The sequence below is a fragment of the Plecotus auritus genome (genome assembly GCF_963455305.1).
Source record: "Plecotus auritus genome assembly, chromosome: 1".
NCBI lineage: Eukaryota > Metazoa > Chordata > Mammalia > Chiroptera > Vespertilionidae > Plecotus > Plecotus auritus.
In genome coordinates, this window is record NC_137770.1 from 49,766,914 (window position 1) to 49,790,481 (window position 23,568).

Consider the following 23,568-nt stretch of genomic DNA (forward strand, 5'->3'; position numbering starts at 1 on the left):
CAGACAGATCCCTGGCCCTCCGGACGGCGAAAAGAGAAGGGAAGATGTGTCTCGCCCACGCACGCCTCAGGCTGGGGATCTCCAGACCAAAGGGGGAACCACACGGCGCATTTCCCCCCAACAACACCGCGCGTCACCGGCTGAGCCCCGCCTACTTTCACGCAATCAGTCTCAGGAGCTATGACTCCGCCTCCTATGGCCGGACCTGGCCCGCGATTGGCTCTTGCGAGCCGCGATGACATCCCCCACCCTTTCCGTCACTGCCAAGATGGCGCTGGTCGCAGCGGCGGAGTTAGTGGTGGCTGGAGTCAGAGAAAGAGGCGGAGGCAGCAGCGGCCGCAAGGGGAGGGGGAGTCCCGTCTGACTGAGACAGAGGCAGGCCTGGGCGGGCGGGGGTGCTGCGCAGGGCGGAGCGCTGGGCTGGGGATGAGCTAAGCAGGCTCAGAGCACCGCGGCATTCAACCCCTCGTGTCCCGCGGCCGCTCGTGAGGGGACCGGGCACCGCGTTCCCAGCTCGACCCGCTGCTCGCTCCGGAGCCAGCAGTGAGGTGAGTGCGGGGGCGGCAAGGCGGGCAGCGGTGGCATGTGGAGCTGTCACAACCCGGAGCGGTGACAGCCGAGGGTGCGGGAGCGGGGCCAGCCGGGCTCGGAGAGGTGGCACGGATGATCGCGACCGCCGCCCGGGGGCTTCTCAGAGCCTGCCGTCCTCCGCGGCTCGGTCCGCTCCGGGATGGCACGGCGGTGCTGAGAGGAGCACTCGCGCCTCTGCCTCGGAAGCGTGGAGGGCTCCACTGTTTTCATTGGGATTTTCTATTCGGGGCTGGCCTGGGGCTCTTGTTGTTGGGAGGTGGGGGTGGGGACGGGGGCGGTGTGAGGGGAGGTCCTGGAGCTGGGATTTTGACAACCCCGTTACGTAAGACGGAGGTGGCTTCCCGGAATCCCACCTGCTCGGTATTTTAAACCGGCGGCTGCGGGAGCCTGGCGGGGCCCCAGAGGCCCGATTTCCTTCCCAGGGGTCTGCTTCGTCTACTCCGACCAGCGTGAGCTGGATCTGCGTCCAAGTTCGCTAGTTTCCACCTCACCCCGCAGTCTTTTATTATTATTTTTTTTATGTTTGTGTGTGTGTGTGTGGGGGGGGGGGTTGAAACGATTCCTGGTTGCCACCATTCCTTTTGAAGTTTCTCGCATTCGGGGGGGGGGGGGGGAGGAGAAAAAATGAAGAAATCTTGTGACCTAAAACTGGGTCGCAGCGACAGCTTTTCATTATCGTGCTTTTAAATGACAGATGTGCTGGAAGATTTTTGTTATTGTCTCAGTGTGCTTTTAATACAAACGCATGGTTACGCCTGGAGCCCTAGAGAAGGGTTTTTGTTTTACAGGACAGTTATTTCTTGTTTGCAACAGCAGGACAGGCATCAGTCAACAGGCATGTATTTATTTAGGGGGAAAACGCGTGCCAGCCATCTAGAGACCCGTGAGGGCACAAATTGTATTACTCCGTTAATATGTTATTCTTGAAAATGTGTTACACATTAATGAAAATAGTAGCCCAAATGTAAAGAAGCAATTTTATAAGATTACAAGCTGTGGCTTGGCGTTTATAGGCACTATTTTCTGATTGCCCTAGGGGCTTAATCACAAGGAACAACAACAGCCTGTAATTATTGGAATCGAGAGTCTAGTCTACTCTCCTCTTGGTGGAAGGAGGCGGAGACACCTGTAAACAGCGTAGCCCAGGTTACACTAATCTATTGAAATATATTTGAGATTACTGTAAAAAGTAGTCTCTGGGAGACCTACCAGTAAGATTAGGTAATAAGTAAGGACTGTTGGGCAAATTGTTCAGTTTATGTTTAGAGAATATGGTTCTGGGATTCAGGTTTTGAAATTTAAGTATACAGAATTTCTGAGCTATTTGAACCCTGTTTGAACTTACAGTGAAACAAAAGATTGTATTTGACTTATTTTATAAGAACTTTCATTGAAATTAAACATTTTAGGCAACTTCTACATCATTTTTACAATTTTCCTTTGAACTGCAGCTCTCAAGTAGGAGTTCAGAATAGCATTTATCATCATCATCGTTATATATACTATATGTTACATAATTTTATTTTTCTGAATGATTAAACATAGATCTACCTCATTGTGAAATTTTATAAGAATGTACTTGTTAGGGAAGTTAATTGATCTTGACACAAGTCCATTACTGGGAATAAATGAGTAAATTTTGGCCTGAGTTTTGAATTTATGTACACAAATTTACACTCTTGAAAATTGGTAAGCGATATAAATTTTTTTGTGCAAGAGGGGCACAAAGCTGATGTTGATTTGTTCTGAACTTTTCCATATGACTTACCTCTGGCTTAAATAGTTATTGATTCTTAAGCTTCTGGAGCTGTTGGCCTATCAATGGCAACTTGAATAATATTTGAATAATTAGGAGGCTATTAGAAGGAGGAGCTCGAGTATATGACATTTATTACTTTATTCAAACAAGAAATCATGGCAGAATTTTAAATGAAAATTTATTTTCTCATTAAGTGATATTAGTTACATTATCTTTTTTGTTTGCACATATTTTCTAAGCAGTCTACTTACTGTGAAAACCTGAATTTAAGCACTGATACACAAAGATTTTTTATATATCACAAATCTGTGCTTTTCCTGTTTAAATTGATGGTTTATTATTCTAAGTGGAAAACAAAAGTGGTTCTAGCAGGAAAATTGACTTGTTCTTGTCCTTACTGATGTCAGAGACTTTGTGGGACTTTCTTCTTTCCCACCAGATGTGGAACAAGAGAATGATTCAAGAAAAGTTGACAAAAATGCCTTTCTTTCTTGTTTGTTTGTTTGTTTTAATGCCCTAGATTATTGCTCAATAGAATCTGTGGGTTGGGGAGAAGTCAAGCACCACACACTTTATTACTATATATCATAGTTACCACTTTGAATCCTAAAACAGTGATATAGAATTTTATACATAAGAAAGTATATTTTTGTTGTTGTTAATCCTTACCCTAGGATATTTTTCCATTGATTTTTTTTTTTAAGAGAGAGTGGAGGGGACGGGGAGAGACAAAGAGAGAGAAACATTGATGTGGGAGAGCCACATCGATTGGTTGCCTCCCACACCTGCCCAGACCAGGCCAGGAATCTAGCCTGCAACCAAGGTATGATGTGCCCTTGACTGGAGTTGAACCCCGGGACCCTTCAGTCTATGGACCAATGCTCTATCCATTGAACCAAACTGGGTAGGGCTACATAAGAAAGTATTTTTTATAGTGTGCTACTATAATAGTAAAAAATTTGTAACAGTCAAAATGCACTATAATAGGATAGTGAAATTAATAATAATTCATGTAATATATGAAGTTTTAAGAAGTCATATATTAAAAAATGCTTACTGACATGAGAAAGTCCAATTGTTGAGAGAAAAATCAGAATATAAGGAAATATATACACTGTTATTATTTATAACACTAGAGGCCCGGTGCATGAAATTGTGCACGGGTGGAGTCTGGCCAGCCTGCTCCGATCAGATCTGATTGGACTGGGCCAGCCAGGGGGAGGGGGTGTGGGAGATGGGCCGGCTGGCCCCGTCCCCTGGTCGAATTCCTGGTCGAGGGGACAATTTGCATATTAGCCTTTTATTATATATGATGTCACATAGTATATGGCAAAATGAATGGCAGGTATACATAAAATATTAAAAGGTGTTGTCTCTGGATAAGATTATAGATAATTTTTATTTTAGTGTTTATACTTTTCTATGTTCTATCTTTTGAATAATATTACTCTAATAATCATAAAAATGACATTAAAATATTTCCAAGGGTCATAAGAGAAAATCCTGAAAGTCCCACATAACCACTACTCCAACAGAGAAACTATCTTATGATTCATATTAGCAAAAAAAAACCCTCAAAATATGGTGTTTACGCAATATACAATAATGGAGACAGCTGATAATTTAGGTGAAGGCATTCTCCTAGTTCTGTGGTCAGCAAACTGCGGCTCGCGAGCCACATGCGGCTCTTTGGCCCCTTGAGTGTGGCTCTTCCACAAAATACCACAACCTGGGCGAGTCTATTTTGAAGAAGTGGCGTTAGAAGAAGTTTAAGTTTAAAAAATTTGGCTCTCAAAAGAAATTTCAATTGTTGTACTGTTGATATTTGGCTCTGTTGACTAATGAGTTTGCCAACCACTGTAGTTAACAGCACCAACCTGGTAATAGTTTTAAGTATGTGGATGCTGTTTGGGTCTTACAGTCAAACTGTTCTGTGTTGACAGTGCCACCTATTGATGGACTTCTTGACTTAGTCTTTTTCTCATTGCCTGATCAGTCAGTAGTAGCAGTTTTTGAATGTTTATGAGGTGCCAGGTACAGTTGACTCTTGAACAACATGGGGATTAGGGGCACAGATCCCCCATGCAGTAAAAAATCTGCATGTATCTTTTGACTCCCCAAACTTAACTACTAATATCCTAATGTTGACCAATAACATAGTCAATTAACACATATTTTGTATGTTATATATATATATATATATATATATATATATATATATATGATATAGTGTATCCTTACAATAAAGTAAGAAAAGAAAATGTTACTTAGAAAGTCATAAGGCAGCGAAAATACATTTACACTATGTATTGAAAAAAAATCTGTGTGTAAATGGACCCGTACAGTTCACACTCGTGTTGTTCAGGGGTCAGCTGTATTTTGCCAGTCACTGAGGATACAAAGGTGAATGAGACATGATTTCTGTCCTCAAATTGTGGTTGAGAACACTTTCTTTTCTTCTTGGGCTATCAGGCCATATTGTGTACTCTGTTTTTCCTGTCTCACTGCTCAAGGCCTGGCACTTCAGGCAGTATCTTTCTCCTGGTGCTCATATATCCTCTTTTAACTTTCTTTATGGGAAAATATGTTCTGAGTTCCAGACAACTAATTTATAAGTAGATTTTTGGGATATTACTTGATTGTATGTTGGGGAATCTTACGTTCACAAAGGCTGCATATATATTCATCTGTGGATGTTATTGTTATTCGTAAAGTGTGTGACAATTTCTTAGTACCTTATTCTTGCATCCTCTTTTTAAAAAGCAAACAAATAGAAAGAACAGAGAAGAGACAGACTATTAAAAAAAATGAGGTGGCCCCTGGCTGGTGGTGTGGCTTGATTGAGAGTCATCCTGTGCACCAAAGGGTTGGGGTGCAACATATTTTTAAAAAGGAAAGGAAGGAAAACAAGGTAGAAAGATATCAAAGGAGTTTTCCTGCTAGTACTGTTTTCACTGAGGAATAGTGAGTCATCAAAATATATAATAAGAGATACTGTTTCTGATATACTAGTACTTTTAGTATCTTTTTTAGATCCATGTAAAAAGACATTTTCCATATGTATGCTAGTATATACACACACACATACATATATATAGGCATATCTATATATATAAAAGTCTAAGCGACTGTCCGACCGGTAGCTATGACACACAATGACCACCAGGGGGCAGATACTCAATGGAGGAGTTGCCGAGCTGCAGTGAGTTGGCAGCTGCGGTTCTCAGGTGACTCACCCAGAACCAGAGAGTAGGGAGCCCGGTTCCAGGGTGCATCACCAGAGAACTGCCCTCTCATAATCTGGGACCCCTTGGGGGATTTCAGAGAGCCAGTTTCTGCTTGATCCCTGCAGGCCAGGCCGAGGGACCCAACTGGTGCACGAATCTGTGCACCAAACTCACAGTTTAGCTATTTTTATTTCCAAATAAAAGCTGAAGTATGGAGACTGGTAATTTATTAAATTTCTTTTTATTTATGTATAATAGAAATGTACACTTGAAACCTATGTGATCTTATTAATCAGTCACCCCAATACATTTAATTTTAAAATTTTCTTTTTGCTGTAATATTGTTTTATAGATAAGACATTTTTTTATTTTGAAGTTTTAAAAATACAGAAAATTATAAAAATAGTAAACATGCATATATCCATCATACAAAATCTTAACATTTCCCCATTTTTGCTTCAGATACATGTTTAATATAAAAAAAGTATGTATATTATAGTTATCACACTGAATTCTGGAAGAGCTCTGTATAATTTTATACTGTTTTTGAACCTTGCTGATCAAGTTAAAGTCACATTTGTTTTTCCCAGTTTATCCTTTCTCCTCATACTCCTTCCCAGAGGCAATTGTTATGATAAATTTGATGTGTATCCTTACAGTTTACCTTTTAATAAACTACACTGAGTGGCCAGATTATTATGCGTTCAGAGATCATCATAATCTGGCCACTCAGTATATTTACATAAAGAGTACATGGCATTTCTTTGGATGCTTTTTTAAAAATCTGTTTTTTATTGATCTCAGAGCAGAAGGGAGAGGGAGAGAGAGAGAGAAACATCAGTGATATGAGAGAATCATTGATTAGCTGCCTCCTGCACGCCCCCTACTGGGATTGAGCCCAAAACCTGGGCATGTGCCCTTGACCAGAATTGAGCCCAGGCCCTTTCAGTCTGCAGGCCAAGGCTCTATCCTCTGAGCCAAACCAGCTAGGGCTCTTTGGATGCTTTTGAGGAGTGTGGACTTTGGAGCCTTATTTCCATGGTTTGAATCTTTATTCTGCTGCTTAATAATTTTGTGACCTTAGGAAAGTTTTTAAATCTTTTTCATGCCTCTTTGTCTTCATCTATCAAACAGGGATAATAGAAGTGTCACTCTCATAAGATTGTTGTAAAAAGTAAATGAGTTGATTTACAGAAGGTGCTTAAAACTGTGCCTAGAACTTAAAAAAAAAATGTGCTGGTAAATTTAAGCATCTATTAATATGATCTGTCATGATATGCATATTTTGAAACTTGCTTTATAAATTTTACTTTTTTGTTGTTATTAATCCTCACCCAGGGATATTTTTTCCATTGATTTTTAGAGTGAATGGAAGGGAATATGGGAGGGAGGGGAGAGAGAGAAACATGATGTGAGAGACATACATCAATTGGTTGCTCCTGCGCACACCCCAACTGACCGATGCCAGAGATCAAACCTGCAACCGTTTAGTGCCCGGGTCAATGCTCTAACCACTGAACCATGTCGGCCAGGGCTACTTTTTTTTTATTTTTTTATTTTTATTATTATTATTTTAAAATATATTTTATTGATTTTTTACAGAGAGGAAGAGAGGAAGGGAGAGGGATAGAGAGTTAGAAACATCGATGAGAGAGAAACATCGATCAGCTGCCTCTTGCACGCCCCCTACTGGGGATGTGCCCGCAACCAAGGTACATGCCCTTGACCAGAATCGAACCTGGGACCCTTGAGTCAGCAGGCCGACGCTCTATCCACTGAGCCAAACCGGTTTTGGCTACTTTTTTTTTTTTAAATCCTTACCTAGGAATAGGTTTTTATTGATTTGTAGAGACAGGAAGGGAGAGAGAGAAAGAGAAACATCAGTTGATTGATTCCAGCACTTGGCCCAACTAGGGATCGAACCCGCAACATAAGTATATGCCCTAAATGGGAATTGAACCCTCAACCTTTTGGTGCATGGGTCAATGCTCCAACCAACTGAGCCACCCGGCCAGGGCTAAATTTTACTCCCTGCTTCCTCCAATCCTTGTTGGCCCTACAGGACTAGTTCATTTGTTTTGACAGGTATGCAATGTTCCATTCAATGAATATACTGCAATTTATTATTTCCTATGTTGATGAGTTCCCCCCCCACCCCCACTTAAATAGTTATTTATTGGCGGTAGACTGGAGAGGGCATTAGTGTTGGCATACACAGACAGCACCACACAACCAATGTCACAAGGGAGGCAAGAGTGTTGGGAAAGAACAGTCTGTTGATGAGCATTTAGATTGTTTTCATTTCTTATTTATTATAATTATTTATTATAAACAGTGCCTTATGAACATCCTTGTATCTCTGGAAGCAACATGCCAGAGTTTCTCCAGGTCATATACCTATTGTCAAATTTCTGCATTTTAGGATATGAGTATCTTTTATCTTTACAAGCTATTTATAGGATATTGACACACAAGTTCTGTTTCTTCATATCCTTACCAGCAGTTAGTGTTGTCAGACTTTTAATTTTTTTCCTATCTGATTGGTGTGAAATGGCATTTTATTTCTGTTTTCTTTCATCTTCTCTTATGTATGAGCATTTTTTGTTATCTATGCAATGATTTGCCTATACCTTTCCTTTATACATTGGGCCATCTTTTTTTGTTTGTTTGTTAATTCTCACCTGAGGACATTTTCCCATTGATTTTTAGAGAGAGTAGAAGGGAAGGGGGGAGTCAGAGAGAGAGAAACATCGATGTGAGAGAGACATATCGATTGGTTGCCTTTTGGACATGCCCTGACAGGCTGGGGATCGAGCTTGCAACCGAGGTACATGCCCTTGATTGGAATCGAACCCAAGATCCTTCAGGACACTCTATCCAGAGTTAAACCAGCTAGGGCTGGGCTGTCTTTTTCTTACTGATATTAAAAAGTCTGTGTGCCCCACACTTCAAAAGGCCAAAACTCAAAATGTCAGGTTTTGGAGTAAGGAAAGGTTTATTGATTGAGAAGGCACCAACTGAGAAAATGGGAGACTTGGTGGTGCTTCAAATACATCTTAAGGAAGTGCAGAGTTCAGGCTTTTTTTTATGTCAAGGGAAGGGGAAACCTGAGGGGCAAGAGGTGATTGACAACCACAGACATCTGGGCACCAGCAGGGGTCCAAGGAAATTGTGCTTAGTGTGCTCATCCTAGTTGATGTGAGTCTGGTCATGAGGTTCCTGCAAATCTTTGATAAACAGCACATCTCTGATCTCCTTGGAAGAGGCATTTTATGGTAAGGGGCTGTTTTTGCAAAACTCAAGCTGCAAGCAGAATTCCTGTAATGATTAGCATGTCTATATGCAAGAAGCTTTTAACCTGATAGCCAGGGTAACAAAGCTGGCTTGAACATGATGGAGTCAGAAAGGCCGAGCATTTATTTCAATGTGTTACAAGAGGTTTTTTGTTGGATAGTTACAAATGTTAGTGAAGTTTGTTTTTTGAGTTTCTAAATCTCTTGAACAATGGCAATTATGGACCCAAGTTATTGTGAATTTTATACTATAGTATATTGTTACTAGTGAACTCTCCAATGTGCTTTCTTTATATATATATATTGGTTTCAGAGAGGAAGGGAGAGGGAGAGAGAGATAGAAACATCAATGATGAGAAAGAATCACGGATTGGCTGCCTCCTGCACGCCCCCTACTAGGGATGGAGCCTGCAACCCCCGCAATGTGTCCTGACCGGAATCCAACTGTGACCTCCTGGTTCATGGGTCAGTGCTCATCTACTGAGTCACACCGGCCAGCTCCAATGTACCTTCTTAAAATATGTATAGTTACATTCCTCTCCTTCTGAAACTATGAAGAAATGTTTCAGTAATGTATTGTAAATAGATGTTACCTAAAGCTATTCAAACTTTGTGGACTCAAAAACCAGGTGGAATTTTTATTAATGTAATTAGTGCCACAATTTTGCTTTAGTCCAAAATTTGAATGGCCTCTTGCTGGAGGAGAATTTTCTGCTCCTAAAGTGCTTACAAACTAAGAAATAAAATGTACACATATGAAATATGTACTTACATGTACAATATTATAAGCTGTTCATCAATGTTGAGATTGTTTTGCACAATACTAACTATATTTTTATTTTGGTCCAACCTACTATACATCACTTAAAGGACTTAATATCAGTCTAATTAAGGCAATAGCTTTATTCTTATAAACTTAATTTTAGAATTGTCGTACATTTACAGAAAAGTTACAGTGAGTTACCATATAGCCTAGATCCACCTTTCCCTATTGTTAATGTATGACATTTCTATGTTACATTTGTCACAGCCAAGGAACCGATATTGGAACATTGCTGATAACTGAAATCCATAGTTTATTTGGATTTCATTAGTTTTTACCTAATGTCCTTTTTGGGTTCCAGGATCCCATCCAGAACAACATTTCATTTATTTGTCATGTTTCCTTTGGCTCCTCTGGACTATGACAGCTTCTCTGATTTTCCTTGTTTTGATGACTTTCGCAGTTTCAAGGAGTATAGGTCAAATATTTTGTAGAATGTCCCTCAATTTGAGTTTGTCTGATATTTATTCAGAGTTAGACTGAGGTTATTGGTTTGGGAGGAGGATGACCACAGAGGTAAAATGCCTTTCTTATTACATTGCTTCAAGGGTACATACTATCAATATGGTTTATCACTGATTTTTTTTATTAATTTTTAGAGAGGGAAGGGAGAGGGAGAGAGAGAAACATTGATGAGAGAGAAATGTTGATTGGCTGTCTCCTGAACCCCCACCCCCACCCCACTGGGAATCAAGCCTGCAACCTGGGCATTTGCCCTGACCGGGAATTGAATCAGTGACCTCTTGGTGCCTGGGACAATGCTCAACTGGCTGGGCTGTCACTGTATTTTAACCTCTATCACCTGACTAAGGTAATGTTTGCCAGGTTTCTCTACTGTAAAGTTTTCCTATAAAAAGTTTTCTACTTTTTGAAACAAGTCACTAAGTGCAGACCATGTACTCAATGGGAGGGGAGATAAGTTTTAACTACTTGAGGGGGGAATATCTACAAAATTATCTGGAATTTCTATAAGGGATTTTTGTCTTCTCCCATTTATTTATTCAATCATTTGTATCAGTATGGACCAGGGGTCCTCAAACTTTTTAAACAGGGCGCCAGTTCACTGTCCCTCAGACTGTTGGAGGGCAGGACTATAGTTAAAAAAAAAAACTATGAACAAATTCCTATGCACACTGCGGGCCCGGGACGAGTCGGCTGCTAAGCAGGACAGGCAGTGGCACCCGGCGGGCCAGATAAATGTCCTCGGCGGGCTGCATGTGGCCCGCGGGCCGTAGTTTGAGGACGCCTGGGACTATGGACACTCATTTTATAGCTTTGGGTTATAATCCTACACTACTTTATTTTGTGGTTCAAATTGTTCCACATCTTTCATGTTGGCTCCTGTGACCAACAGGACGTACCCTATTATTTTGCTTTTTGAACACTGCCTTACTTTTTTTGCTCCAGGCTCATATATTCCTTACCTCCACCCATTTCTCCAAGGGTCCCTGGTTACTTTTATTATGATGCTAGAAACAAAGATCTAGGCAGTGGGGCTGCTCATTGCAGCTAGGGTATCATTGCTTCTAGGCCCTATCAGTATACAAATCTAGGAAAGATATATTAACCCACATATTCAAACATGTAACTATTTTTTTCTGTCTATCCGTCTTTATCTATATGAAGCTAAACATGAGTTCATACTGTTATCTTTGACTCTACTTCAGTACCACATTTCCTTTTAGCCTTACCCCTTCTCTCCAAAAGTGAACGGGTAAGGCTAGCTCTCGCCAGACTGTCTGGGGTTGACATCTGACTTTGCTGCTATCCTATATAATAAAAGTCTAATATGCAAATAGACCGAACGGCGGAACAACTGAACAACCGGTCGCTATGACGTGCACTGACCACCAGGGGGCGCGCACGGAACATGGCAGCCATCCGCAGCAGGCGGCAGAGCGTGGAACATGGCGGGCATTGGCTGCAGTGGGATGGTGGAGCAGGTGAGCGTGGGCACCAGACCAAGGTGGGGCGCTGGTCGCTGTCATCGGGGCGAGCCTCTGTGGTTACTGAAAATTCTTTGCTTCCGTGCACCACGGTCCTGCCCACCGCTCACACCCACTGCCAGGTCCTGGCGCCGGCCCCAATCGCTCGGCGCCATCAGCAGGTGCGAGCGGCAGCTGCTGGCCCCAATCACCCCTCAGGGCTTCTCCACCTCCCCCTGGTCCTGAGGGGTGATTGGAGCCAGCATCCGCCTAGCGCATCCACTGCCGGTGCCCGAAGCAGGTCCCGGTCGCTTGGCACCATCATTGGGTGAGAGTGGCGGCTGCCGGCCCCTATCACCCCTGAGGGCTTCTCCACCTCCCCCTGCTCCTGAAGGGCGATCGGGGCAGCAGCTGCTGCTCACATCTGCTGATGGCACCAGCCCCACTCGTACCTACTGCTGGCACCGGCCCCAATCGCTCCACGCCATCAGCACATGGAAGCAGGGGCGGCAGGAGCAGGGCTGCCGGCAGACAGTGGACCGACAGGGGACCGGGGGCTGCGGCGGGAGGAACCGGATCGGGGCTCGGATGGGCCGAGACCCGCCCCTGTGCCCACCGCAGGCTCATGGCCCACAGTTCCTTTCACGGTGCACTGGGCCCCTAGTGTCTTCATAAGATTGTTGTGAAACTTAAATTTGTTAATACAAGTAAAGCACTTAGAACAGTTGCTGACACTTAGTAAATGTTCAATAAATTACCTATTATAGCTACTATTGCCCTTGGAATACTTTTTAAAAAATATTATATGTTTTTTAATTGGTTTTAGAGAGAGGAAGGGAGAGGGAGAGAGACAAACATCAATGATGAGAGAGAATCATTCATCAGCTGCCTGCTGTGGGCCCCCTACTAGGGACCAAGCCCACACTGAGGCATGTGCCTTGATATGGAATTGAACCGTGACCTCCTGGTTCATGGGTCGACGCTTAACCACTGGGCAACACTGGCCGGGCTGGAATATTGTTGTTTTTTTAAATCCTCATCTGAGGATGTGTTTATTGATTTTAAAGAGAAAGGTATGGGGAAAGGGTGGGGGAGAAAAACATCTATGTGAGAGAGAAACATCAATCTGTTGCCTCCTGTACTCACCCCAATTGGGGATTGAACTTGAAACCTAGTTATGTGCCCTGACTGGGAATTGACCCACAACCTTTTTTGGTGTATGGGACCATGCTCCAATTAACTGAGCCACCTAGCCAGGGCACCCTTAGAATGTTTTAATTTATGTATCTGTGTCCCCTGCCCACTAGTCTAGAATTAACAAATGAATGAACAAACCAACTACCCTGGGTTTTAAAATGAAAAATACAGTCCTAGCTTTTGAGACTGTCATGGCAAGTTGACCATTAGCCTTTCTCTGTAGTAGCTCCAACATTTGGTGTTCTGTCATAAATTTGAAATTGGCATTCATGTTGATTAGCATTTCTTAATTAGTTATTTAAATTTCAGCACAACTTTCTTATTATTAGCATTGTTTAAACTCTAGGAATGCCCTCTATTTTTAATCTTCATATAGTCTGTACTGTAGCATTTAACTAGCCTTTCCTATTTTAGATTAAGGTGTGAGGGTGATAACTCTATGAAGATTGTACTCGTTACTAATTTGAGAGATAAACTGAAGCATGTTATAGAGAAAGATTGAACAAGGGAGCAGAATGGGAAAATTGGAAAACTTACCAACTACTTCTGAGCCAACCCTGCACAGTACCCCTTCACTGTGGTTCAAAATAAATTCTCAGAAAGGGGGGTTGGGAAGATGGGTGGAAAGGTGAAGGTATTAAGAAATATAAATTGTTAATTACAAAATAGTCACAGGCATGTAAAGTATAGCATAGGTATTATAGTCAGTAATCCTATATAATAAAAGCCTAATATGCAAATTGTCCCCTCCACTGGGAGTTCGACCAGGGTTTGGGGCTTTCTGGCCAACCACCCACGGCCCCACCCTCAGGTCAGCCTGGACAGATCGGCCCCTGGCTGGCCGGATCCCACCTGTGCACGAATTCATTAGAGAATGATGCTAGAAACCATTCTCTAGTATTGTAATAACTATGTATAGTGCCAGATGGGTATTAGACTTTTTAGGGGGATTACTTTGTAAATTATATAAATGCCTAACCACTATGCTGTACCACTGAAACGAATATAAAATAATATTGAATGTCAACTGTAATTGATAAATAAAACAAATAAAATAAAAATAATCATTAAAAAGTAAAAATAAAATTCTCAGAATATTGGACACTAATAGTCAAACATAATTTCAATATACATTCTAGGGACAATATAAGTCATTAAAAATTATCAATCCCTCTGCCTTCTTTCATTATTATAAACAATTGAGACATGTTTACTTAAAATCTTTTTTATAGCAATCACTTTAATTTTTCATAAACTTTTCTTTTTACCCTAAATTTAATGTCTTCCTCCTTTTTTTGAATGCCAGAATTTGATAGAAATATCTTTTATTTTTATCTCTGAACTTGCTGTTACATTTCTAGATTTTCTCAGTCTTCCAAAATTTTAATTATGTGAAGCAAACTAGTCAGTTTTTCTTACAAATGTAAGTTTGCCTTGTTTTGAACAAAGGAACTATACAGTTTCTGATATCCATTCTTCTTCAATATCCATATGAAAACTTACTAAAGAAACTTTTTTAGTTTGGGATGAAAAAGGAAACTTCTTACTAACAAACTATAAAAACAAAATAGAAAACCTAATATGTCAGTCTTATTTTAGAAGCTAAAGTCATGTAATGACTTCTGTTGGGAAATGCATCCTTTTTTACAGGTCACTGCCTTCTACCGCTGAGTATTTTAGTTGAAGATTCTTTCAAGTGGCTTGTTTTTAAGATAAGTGGTGTAGGTGGATGGGAAAAACTGTAATGATATTTAGGCTTGGCTGATAGGACTGGCTATTATTACCAGAAAAAAAACCAAAAACATATCCCCAATTACTTTTTGGTCAAAATTGTAGTAAGTAGTATTTTTCTTTAAAAAAAATAATTTGTTCTAATAAGCTCTAAAAGATTCTCTATCCCTTGTAATCTCTCACTTGTTTCTGAACTTTGAAATAGAATTTAATCATACTGACTCACACTATGCTGAAATTGGATTTATAGGATGTTGTTTGAACCTGTTAGGGTGGTATTTTTCATTTTCTTATGCTGAAGAATGCCTGAACATACCAATGTAATAGACATTTCTTTTTTAACAAGCCCCACCCTCCCCGTGATTAACTGACCTTTTGCTATTCCTGCATGACCTTACCTTTTTTGTGATTTTAAAATCAAATTTCTTTGGTTTGTAAGTACTAAAAACCACATTCAAACTAATTAAAAGGGGGGAGGAATTAATGTTAATGGCAAGGATACTGGGGATTTCACAGTACTTAAAGATAGAAGTACAGCCAAGCTTCATGAGTGGGAGGGGAACCAAGGACTGGAAACTCATCAGTAACACAGGCAGTTAGTTATTTTCTCACCACCCTGGGGCAGCATGGTCTCTCTGCTTCTCCCTGTTTGCCCACTTCATTTTTCTCTCTCTACATGTTGTCTTTTACCACTGTGCATGGCTGAACAAGTTCTCTAACTCTTAAATTCATATATTTACTCATGGTTCTGTGATCACATTTATACCCCTGGGAGAAAATGTCTGGTCCCATCAGCTATGGTTGATGAGATTAAGGTCTTACAGAACATTTCAGGCCCCATTTTTATGGTAGGGGAGTGGATGTAGGGCATACAACTCTCAGAAGGAGAGATATGTAGCCAAATACATATCCTAAAAGGTGGTGATTACAAAGGAATACTGAATAATACAAAATAAAATTAAGGTGTGTTTTTTTTTTTAAATAAAAAAGAGAGTACTCATTGGCTTTTATATAGTAGTAAAGAACTTAAATTATTTCATCCCTGATCCATAGGTGATTATTGTGAGAGCTGTAAAAATATCTCCTCTTTTCAAATAAAAACCAGTGGAGCTGATTTTTTAGCTTCTGCATACTGAATTTGAAGTTTGAGCCATGCTGTTTTATGAACACAAATAACTTTATGTTTAATATGATTATTAATACATCATGTACTTTTCTGTTCAGGAAGCATTTACTGACTGCTGTCATTTACTATGCCAGGAACTGTGCTAAAACAGGTATTTACAGAGATGGAAATGTAACATTGCCTACTTTCAAAGAATTCCTAATCTAGTTTCAAAGAGTACACGTTCACAGAAACAAGTATAGTATTGGTGTTATAATCATAATATAAATATGTATAGAATACTCTTAAAGCATAAGAAGATAGAATGACATTCTGTCCTGGGGAAAGAGGTTAGGGAAGGCTTCAAAGAGCAGGTCTCAAATATTGCACAAGAGTGGCCATATGAACAGGGATATTGTCACAGAACTGAATTTGCATAGGTAGTGTGAAGTTTGGTATGACTGAAGTAAATTTTTACACCATTTAATTTAATGAAACTGAAATGAAAACTTATTTTTCATAACTGTCCTTCACATGATAGTGAACACTACTTTTTTCAGAGGTGGGTTGTAGATTTTAGTTTACTAAAATAATTTTGTTCTATAACTTTTTAAAAAATGTATGTTTTTATTGATTTTTAGAGAGGAAGGGAGAGGGATAGAGAAACAGAAACATCCATGAGAGAGAAACATCATTGATCGGCCGCCTCCTGCATGCCCCCTACTGGGGATTGAGCCTGCAACCTGGGCATGTGCCATGACTGAGAATCAAACCAATGACTCTTAGTTCATGGGTCTACACTCAACCACTGAGCAACACTGCCAGGGCTTGTTCTATAACTCTGATGTCACTTTCAAGAATGAGATGTCACTGATCATTTGCTTTCAGTCTCATTTATCAATTTTTTCAAATAGTGGTTGGTTGGCTGTTGTTTTACTTTTATGGTGATTTTTCCTATTCAGCATAGAGCTTATAATAGTTACAGTCTTGGCCAGGTAGCTCGTTGGTTAGAGGGTTGCCCTGATACACCAAGGTTGTGGGTTTGATCCCCAGTCAGAGCCCATACAAGAAGCAACTATTGAAGGTATAAATAAGTGGAACAAATCTCTCTCTCACTCTCTCAAATCAATAAATTAAAAAAACACATATGAAGATCCAAATTTTTATAAAAGTAAGCAATGAAAATCATACATAGTGTAAACCTAATATTAACAGATAATAAATGATCTATGTCAATACTGAAATCTTTTAATTTTAGATGAAAGAACATACACTATTTTGTAAAATATTTTACATCAGTTTTTTTTTTCTCCTGTAGAATGGTACCTTCCTTTAAGCAAAACTAGTGTAAGCAGTTGGCAGAATGCTTTGTGCTTCACCACTCTCAGTTAACACCTTCTCTTTTCAATTCCTTTATTCACTCAGTCATGATTCCTACACCACCCCCATTACAAATAACCAACCAACCAAATGAAAAAACTCCCCCAAACCAAGAGCTCCATAGTTGACTATTTTGAGAAGTGAATGAGGTAGGTGAGGAAAGAGAAAAGGAGGCAGTTTTGCAGCTGCAGCAGTGGTGGTGGTAGGTGGCTATGTTTCAAGCATGAGGCTCATTTTCATATAGCAAGGTCAGAAATACCATCATTGTCACCGGTCACAAATTGTGATTGTTTTCTCATCCCCTTCAAATCTATCAGTCTGCTTTTTGTCCTTCAAATATGCTTTTGATATACTGTGTAGGAAAGAGGTAATGAACATAAAAAAGAAAAGGTTATAGTCCTTTTACTTGTTGCTCCTTTTGTTTGGAATGCCCTTTCAACTCTCTTTTATTATTCTACTCATATTTCAAGATTTAGACACTATCTTTTTCTTTTCCAACTTCTCAAGCCTAAACTATGTGTCCTGTAATTTCTGTGACCACTCACATTATATAGACTTATTTATTGTAATGTCTTCTTTACTTGTCTGCATTCTCCATTATATTCCTATAAGGCAGGGCTGTATCTTATTTGTCATTGTGTTTCCAGTGCCTAGTACAGCACCTGACACATGGTAGGGTTACCATTTCAGGATTCTTGGATGCAAACAACAGAAATCAACTCTGGTTAACTGAAGCAAAAGAAAATGATTTTATTGAAAGGATATTAGCTTACAGAAATGATTGGAAGACTGGAGAACCAGACTCTGAGAATAAATAGGAAATAAACCAACCAGCCATCCTCAGTGCTAGACCATGGCCAAAGTTATGCCACGGAAATATCCTTTTTCTATTTAAGATACCATTGCTCTTCTGCAGGACATTGGATGCCATTGCTGGAATGCTGACAGGGGTGCTGTATGTCACTGTTCTAAAATGAATTTTAAACTGCCTTGTAGGAAGGGAGTTCAGATGTTCGTATTAAAAAAAAAGACATATGTACTTTTCAAAAAACTTTTGATAAATAATTATTAGATGAATGAATGAGAAAATCAGAGTCATAATTTCTGTCTTTAATTCTTTACATTTTCAAGAATTGAAGTGAATATGGTGCCACTTCTGTAATCTAAAACAAAATCAATTCCAAACCATAAAATAAGCAAAAGATAAGCAAAATCAGCAAAATTCTGATTTTTAAAATGATACCTCATTGTTAAATTTAAGAAAATTATTTGAATTAAATTTAAACTTTTGGTGCTCCCTTTTTTGCAATACCCTAAGCACATGCTTATTTGATTATCTGATATTCTAACACTGGATATAGCCAGGGGTTGAACTTGGCCTAACTGATTCCAGAGCACTTAACTGCTATTTTTATAGTCTTTATATAGTTGTATTCAATACTGACTTAATTTAAATAAAAACAATAAGTTAATATCTTAGAGACCTCAGTCAGAGGAATGTTTTTGCTTGAAATTTTTTTTATTTCTTAACCATCTTACCCATCAAATATAAGGTTGTATTAAAACCACATTGGAACGCTGGCATTATGTACCAGACACATAGGACATATACTCTATATCCTAATATATAGGACATATACTGTATATCCTAGCAGTTTTATTTGTAGGTTTTTTAAAAAAAATGTATACACTAGTGTGGGAACCCCTTTCACGTCCCGCGTGGTTCAGGGTTCCAGTTCAGAGTTCGGGTTCTGGAGAAGGCCGCACACAAATGAAAAGAGACTTGGAAAAGTATTAATTTGGAAATATTGGGGACCAGGCGGGAGCCCAACTCTAGTGGAAGGACTACCCCTTGCCCTGGCCTTGCAATCCCTTTTATTGAGACTATGGGATACGCCCATAACCTTTAGGCAGGAAATTCCAATAACAGAAATTTACATGAAACAAACAGGTGGAGGCTGCTTCAGCTAACAATGTTTCAACTAAACAGTGAGTGATCAAAACAATTAAGGCTGTTGACCAGCCTTCCCAGTTTCCTGGCCACATCTTTCTATTAGTGGTAGAATGATTGGTTTCCAGCACACTAGTGCAGTGGTTGGCAAACTGCAGCTCACGAGCCACATGCGGCTTGCGAACTGTGGTTTGCCGCTCTGTTGACTAATGAGTTTGCCGACCGCTGCACTAGTGCATCATGATATGTATAATACTTTATACGTGACTTTGACATTGGAAACAAACCAAATTCTATTAACAATAGAGTGGATAAACAAAATTATGATATATTTTCAAAATGAAAAATTATACAGAAATGAAAATGAATAAACTGCTATGCATATGAGTATAACTAAATCTCAGAAACATTGTAGAGTGAAAAAAGCTAGACCAAAAGAATATATATGAATCCTTCCATGTTCCATGTATATAAAGTTCAGAAATAGACAAAATTAATCTAATGTTAGAAGTCAAGATAGTGTTCTTTTGGGGAAGGTTGGAGGGGGATTGGGGACTTCCTGTTACTGGTAACGTTCTATTTGTTCACTTGGGAGGTTTTTTATAATGGATGGTGTGTTCACTTAATGAAAATTCCTAGAGTTCACTTTTCTCTAAGTATGTTATACCTTAATTAAAAAGTAAAAAAATAAAATAAAATAATCAGACTTGCATATGGATTACACAGCTTGGGGAGCATGTCTCAGCAAAATTCCTAAAGTTTTATGTAAAGTTTTATCTGAATATCTGTATGAGTATTTTAAGGGAGAGATGATCCATAGCACAGATCAGATTCTCAAAGGGGAGGGAGGAGGAGTGCATGACCCAAAAAAGGTTAAGAACCACATCGTGAAGGCCTGTATATTTATTTATTTATTTATTTTATGAAAAGCTTGTTTTTATAATGTGATATATCCTTGCCTGTGTAATCAGACTGTATGTTTTGGGTACCATCTCTCCATTTTCTTAAGGCTTTTGCTTTTACAGTCATCCTCTTTTTCTCCTTCATCCCCATTTTCTCCCTCTGATGAATGTTAATTCCTTTTTTTTAAAGTCTTCTGTTGATACCATGTCTTCTACCAACCACTCCATTTCCCTCCCCTTCTTCACATCAAAATTCCTTCTTTTCTTACCTTACATTCTCTCCTCAGCTCATTCTAGTTAGGCTTTCTTTCTTTACTGAAATGGATTTTCTCAAAGTCACAGTGATTTGAGTTTTGCTAGAACCAGTGATTAAACATTTCTCTTTGGAAGGAAGGTGAGTGAGAGCACCTCAGGCATAGAGAATTGATTTAATCATATTTCTTATTTCATGGTACACTTTCATCATTGGCCTGTGTGGGGCCCTGCTTTAATTTTATTTTATCCTCCTTTATTCTCCATCCTCACTCCCATTTCCTTTATCCAATAGGTATATACTTTAGCATATCATCCTGAATATATCTTTGAAAACTATAGGGCTGTTTTGAATGTGTTGAATGTGTTTTTAATTTATATATATGATATTTTGCTGTAGATTCTTTTGTTTCCTACTTATTAAAAACTAAATATATGTATATATATATATATATATATATATATATATATATATAGTCCTAGCCGGTTTGGCTCAGTGGATAGAGTGTTGACCTGTGGACTGAAGGGTCCCAGTTCAATTCCGGTCAAGGGCATGTACCTTGGCAGGCCCTAGTTGGGGCACGTGCGAGAGGCAACCAATTGATGTGATGTGTCTCTTTCACATCGATGTTTTTCCTGTCTCTCCCCCTCCATTTCATTCTCTCTAAAAATCAGTGGAAAAATATCCTCCGATGAGGATTAACTAAAAACAAATTATATATGTTGCTGTTTACATCTATTTCATTGTTTCTGACTGTTGCATGGTATTCAAATCATGATATCTGCCATATTTAAAAATTATTTCTTGCCCTAACCGGTTTGGCTCAGTGGATAGAGCGTCGGCCTGCGGACTGAAGGGTCCCAGGTTCGATTCCGGTCAAGGGCATGTACCTTGGTTGCGGGCACATCCCCAGTGGGGAGTGTGCAAGAGGCAGCTGAATCGATGTTTCTCTCTCATTGATGTTTCTCACTCTCTATCACTCTCCTTTCCTCTCTGTAAAAAATCAATAAAATACATTTAAAAAAAAATTATTTCTTTACTTGGACACTTCAGTTTGTTTACTCATTCATTCAACATACATTGGCCACATACTATTTCCAGGCACTGTTGTAGGTGTTGGCAGTGACTAAAACAGAAAAATACCTACCCTCATTGAACTTCCAATCTTGTGGAGAGAGTTAATAAATAAAATGAATAAGTAGAACATGTAATATGTTAGTGAAAAGTAATAAGGTGAGAGCATTAAAACAAGGAAAGAGAGAATATGAGTGTTGGGTGTGGGAAGTTGTTGAAATTTTAAATAGGGGAGTCATGGAAAGCCTCACTGAGAAGGTAACTTTTTAGAAAGAAGGACCTGAAGATGTAGCTGGCTGGGCTGGCATAAGGCAAGGCTATTTCAGGGAGACAGAGCAGGAACTATAAAAGGCCCTGAGACTGGAATATGCCTAATTTGTTCAAAGATCAGTAAGAAAGCATGTTACCTCCAAGAGTGCTTTCTAAGAGTTCTTTTAGTATGCTAAACTTTGTCTCTTATTATTATTTTTTATAAAATATTTTTATTGATTTTTAGAGAGAGAGGAAGGGAGAGGGAGAGAGAAACATCAGTCAGCTGCCTTCTATGTGCCCCCCCACCAGGGATCAAGCCCACAACCTGGGCGTGTGCCCCAACTGGGAATCGAACAGGCAACCCTTTGGTGCATGGGATGACACCCAGTTGAGCCACATCAGCAGGGCTTGTCTCTTATTATATTAGGACTTATTTCTGCTATCTTGTGTTTTCTGCTTGCCCTAGACTCTTCCTTTCTTTCTCTTTTACTATTTTCTAACGATAAATAAGAACGTTGGTGTCAGTTTGAAAGTTACAGTATTCTTCTGATGGTTACCCTTTACTTAGTCATACTCGTATTTATATTTATTTTTGTCAATTTATTAAGTTTATTGATTATCTGTATCTTCTGCCTGAACAAGACATGTATCTTAGTAGGCTCTCACAGTCCTCTATTCTTCCCTCCTCTCTGCCCCTAGCATGTTAGGTTTCTCTAGCCTTTTGATCTTCAGGATTATTATGGATACTAGAGGCCTGGTGCATGAAAATTCATACACTGGAGCGGGGGGGGGGGGGGTCCCTCAGCCCAGCCTGCCCCCCTCTCACAGTCTGGGAGCCCTCAGGGGCGGAGGCGATCCGGCGATCAGGGGAAGGCGATGCCCCGATCACAACTCTGCTGCTGCCACTGCTGGCAGCGCAAGCCTCGGCCAGCCCTGGTTACCTGAGCCTCGGGCGGCCCTGGGTGGACGGGCAGCCACCATCCGAGGCTTGCCTGCGCCTCGGGCATCAGCTGGGCAGCCACCATCCAAGGCTTGCCTGCACCTCAGGATGGCCCTGGGTGGCTGGGCAGCCGCCATCCTTGGCTTGCCTACGCCTTGGGCTGGCCCTGGGTGACTGGGGGGCTGAGGGGACTGGGTGCCGCCATCTTGTGTCTGTGGACGCTCCCATCTTTGAGGGTGTGGCAGTTAATTAGCATATTACCTCCTTATTGGCTGTGGGTGCTGCCATCTTTGAGGGTGTGGTGGTCAATTAGCATATTCCCTCCTTATTGGCTGTGGGCGCCGCCATCTTTGCGATGGTGTGAGGGTCAATTAGCATATTCCCTCTTTATTAGATAGGATACTTTCCTTTTTTTTTCTTCTTCTTCCTTCCTTTCTTCCCCTGACTTCCATTGTTTACTTAGCAATAGTGAACCTTGAAATTATTTACTCACCCTTTCTTGCCATATTTTAGTGTCTCCTAGATTTGTTTATCTTCCTATTACAATACTAGAGGCCCAGTACACGAAATTCGTGCACGGGTAGGGTCCCTAGTGGCTGCCAGCTGCTGGCCGGGGACTCTCTTCCCACAGTTGGCCAGCCGGCTCTGTCCCCTGGTTGAACTCCCAGTAGAACTCCCAGTCAAGGGGACAATTTGCATATTAAGCTTTTATTATAAAGGATTTTCTCTCACAGTGTTTCACTCTAAAATTCTGAGTCTAAGGTTATAAAATTTAAGTGACCTTTAGACCAAAGTTTGATTTTTTTGTTGTTTAGATGTTTTCTTCATAAACCATCTGAGTGCTTATATTTCTAATATCTTTATTTCACCTATGCATTTAAATGATAGTTTAGATAGATATATAAAGTTTCCTTTCTTTCAATATTTAAAAATATTACTCCATTATCTTCTTACATCTAGTGTTAGTGATTAGAAGTCTAGAGTAAGGTTTTGTTTTTTGAGTGGGTAAACTACTTTTTATATCTAGGAATTTTTAGAATTTTTCACTTTGAGATGTCTAGGTAGTTTTTCTTACCTGTTATACCAAACTGACATATCTTTAATTCTTGGAAATTCTTGGTGATTATTTCTGAAGTATTTCCTCATCTCCATTTGTTTTTTTTGT

The 23,568-nt window shown here is 40.0% G+C and overlaps 1 protein-coding gene across 6 annotated transcripts in view; it reads left to right on the plus strand.

The window, feature by feature from the left end:
- The first annotated feature begins 232 nt into the window (after positions 1-232).
- The window catches only part of DENND4A (DENN domain containing 4A), a 129,907-nt gene continuing 106,571 nt past the window's right edge, over positions 233-23,568 (plus strand). For all 6 annotated transcript variants that reach the window (XM_080687107.1, XM_080687109.1, XM_080687108.1 and 3 more), the window contains exon 1: positions 233-548. The gene's annotated coding sequence lies outside the window, so the exon portion shown is untranslated. The remainder of the gene's footprint in view (positions 549-23,568) is intronic.